This window comes from Hippocampus comes, unplaced genomic scaffold, assembly GCF_001891065.2.
Source record: "Hippocampus comes isolate QL1 unplaced genomic scaffold, H_comes_QL1_v1.1 scaffold261, whole genome shotgun sequence".
Classification (NCBI taxonomy): Eukaryota; Metazoa; Chordata; class Actinopteri; order Syngnathiformes; family Syngnathidae; genus Hippocampus; species Hippocampus comes.
The window spans coordinates 6,080,118-6,083,664 of NW_017805824.1; positions in this window are offsets into that span (position 1 = coordinate 6,080,118).

Genomic DNA, 3,547 nt, shown 5'->3' on the forward strand with positions numbered 1-3,547 from the left:
TGTTAGTCTGAAGGGGAATAACACTTAACAGAACCATTACGGATCTTCGCGGCTCCAGGTAGAAGGGTCGAATTGGGCCTTGACAGCCCTTATTTTCTGTTTCTGGTCAACATGACATATCCACTTTTCTTTTTGAGAATGCCATTAATTTTCTTCCTCTTCCCCTCACTCATCTTTATCCGGTTGTCTTCATCTGCCGTCCCTGTCCTTATTTGTTGTCCGTTTCTCTGTAGCTCATTCCCTGTTAACGTCTTCTCACCTTGAAAGCTAACTTCTCTTTTTGTTTGACATTTGAATGTAACCTCACTCATCACTGTACAGGGAGTCATCCATCCATTCATTTTCCGATCCGCTTTATCCTCACAAGGGTCACGGGGGAGAGGGGGGAGGTGGTGCTGGAGCCTATCCCAGCTGTCTTCGGGCAGCAGGCGGGGGACACCCTGGACTGGCTGTCAGTCAATCACAGGCACACACAGACGAACAACCATCCATGCTCACACTCACACCAAGGGAAATTTCAGAGTGTTCCATTAACCTATCATGCATGTCTTTGGAATGTGGGAGGAAACCGGATTACCCACACAGGTACAGTGAGAACATACTCTACACAGGGAGGCCGGAGCCGGAATCGAACCCTGCCCCGACAGGGAGTTATTCCAGGCCAAATTAATATATGGTATATTTGACATTTTTATCATTATTCAGTATTGTTATTATATTACTGTATTTATTATTGTTTTCTGGGCGTGTGGTGGCTGAGTGGTCAGCACATCGACCTGACAGTTCTGAGGTTCAGGGTTTGAACATGAACTCTACACAAAACAACACACTGGACACACATACAGACAGACAGAGAGAAAACTAATTCCCATAAACCACACCCTTAACCATGCCTCACTACCGTATTTTCCACACTAAAAGGCACACCTAAAAGCCTTCCATTTTCTGAAAAGCTCACAGCGTGCCTTGTGTACGGTTATTACGGTAATATGTCGGCCCCAAAATGGCTCCTTGCTTGAGACATGCTTACAACGCAGAGTTCAAATTTACGGCGATCGGGTTACGCAGTTGAACACGGAAATAGAGCAGCAACAAGAGAGTTCAACATTCACGAGTCAATGTTATAACTTGCTGTTGGTTAAGTGAACTGTGTTGCTGCTTTATAAAATAAGTTTTACTGACATCTGATCATTCTGTAGCAACGCCACTCAACAGCTAAGCTACGCTGTTGCCGTTTGTTCAAAGCTTCTTTGATCTGTGACATGGTTGCATCGGCGCTGATTGGTTGAACGAACTGCATACAGCTTGCGTGCGCACAGCAGAGAGCAGCGGACTATGGACTGCTGAGGCGCGCTTCACTCGAGTGGCATTGCTACATATCTGTTGGTATTTCCTGGAGCTCCATCTAGTGGATGCATTGTAGATTGCGTCTTATAGTGCGGTCCAATATATACTCTTTGATCCTCTCCTCTTTCATCTATAACTGCTTGAAACAACAAAGTCTATGCAGGAAAAGTGATTAAGATTGCACGACTGTCTGTGTCTTATGTGTTGTGTTGTGTTATTTTGACTTCAAGATGGTGCCGTGAGAGTGGCTGCCTTTCCAGCAGCTCCTATATTTTGTTCTTCTACTTCTTCCTTTCATAACTTTGCTGCTGTGAATTGGGAATTTCTCCATTGCGAGACTAATAAAGGATTTCTTGTCTTATCCTATCTTATATGAAAAAAAATACAAAATAGGCCATTCAGTGAAGGTGCGCCTCATAATCCAGTGCGCCTTTTTGTGTGGAAAATACGGTACATCAAAATTGTTGATGTCAGACTATTTCCCTTACACGCTGATCAGCACAAACTACAGAAACCAATGCAATATGCATGTAGCATCTCTTCAATTTTTTTTAATAACCTTCGTCAGCGTATATTAGACATAAAAATGGGGTATTTTGTCAGTAATAGCGGTGCCGTCAGCGCATAATGCTGGAGAGGCATTATAAAACCAGATGTTACAACAGAATCATTACTGGCTTGATCAAAATGTAGTTGCGCCTTCCTTGAGTGAACACTTGACTCACTTGCTCTTTTTTCACAGGTTGCCACACAACATTTTCTGGGAAATGGTCACATTGTTGTTTTGAACACCTTTGACTTTGACACCCATTTTTAAAAGTTCGCATTTTAAGCTTCAAAACACTGTTAATCGTTGGCAATTACAGTCTTCAATGGACCAAACACTCATAATTAACTTTGGGAGAGCTGCTTTTTATGGAAATGCTTTCAGGGGGCTGCTATGCAGCGGTACTGAGGACCAGCACTTCTCAGTTTTAGCCTCCAGGAGTTTTTGTGGCATACTGGGACTTCATATGAGCCCACTCTTTTTATTTCTCTTGTACTGTGTAATACTCATTCGACTCCCTCAATAACTCGTTTTCAAAAAAAAAAAAAAAAAAAAAAAAATGTGGTGGCCACTTTTTTTTCTGCCCCCGGTAACATTTTATTTGATGTGTGATGTCGTCAAACATGTCAAGGAAGGTGCAGACATACTCACAACATGCCAACAATGCAAAGGCGAACTTCAAAGTAAAAGCTTAATAATACATCGATGCCAATGCAATAGCCTTTGTCAGCTTTTATTTTGATGTTGGCCCACATGGTGGCGTGAGGGGTCTTTTAGACATTTCAGCTGGCCTTATCACAATTTTTATGGTCATCACATAGTTGCTGGTTGAGAACTGTTGAGCACATAAATGTTGGTGTGCCTCCAAAAGGGCCCAAAGTGAACCTGGACTGGTGATGATGCGGATGATCAGGACACACGTTAATTTTGCAAGTGATGAGCAATCAACTAACTGATTAGTTATGTTAGTGCTTCTGATTCACTTGTTGCTTGCGATGTCAACAATAATTGCACACAACAAGAATGCTGGTCAAACGACCAAATAAGGTATACATTTATGTGAACTGTTTATTTATTTATTTAATGATCTGCTGTTACCAACCGTCTTATTTATCAGTCAAAAAAGGGGAGTGCCACTCCTTATGTTTTGGACTTAATGCACTAGAAATGGCCGACACACACGATGGAAGAACAAGTAAACCCTGACACAGAAAGGAGTGAAGGTGAGATTTGAGCCTGTAATCTGCTTTCTCCTCAACACTGGGCTGCTTTTATCCAATCAATTGTTTGTCCAGGCCTTCTTATGTGCAAGGTCTTGAAAAGAATGTTCAATACCGTATAACCTTATCTTGAATGAAGAACTACATTACTTGCTCTCGGTATGATCTATGTGTAGGAGGAGGATGACATCTTTTGTAAGGTACAACTTTGCCTCGCCTAAACAGTTGAAGATCCACTCTTATTCGCCATGAGTTCAGTCAGATGTAGTGATTTAAGAAAACTAAGTATGAATTTAATTAGTACTTGCAATAATAATGATACATTTGAGAAGGCTGTTTAGCCTTATTCAAATGAGAGAGAGAGAGAGAGAGAGAGAGAGAGAGAGAGAGAGAGAGAGAGAGAGAGAGAGAAAGAAAAACACAAAACAAGAGT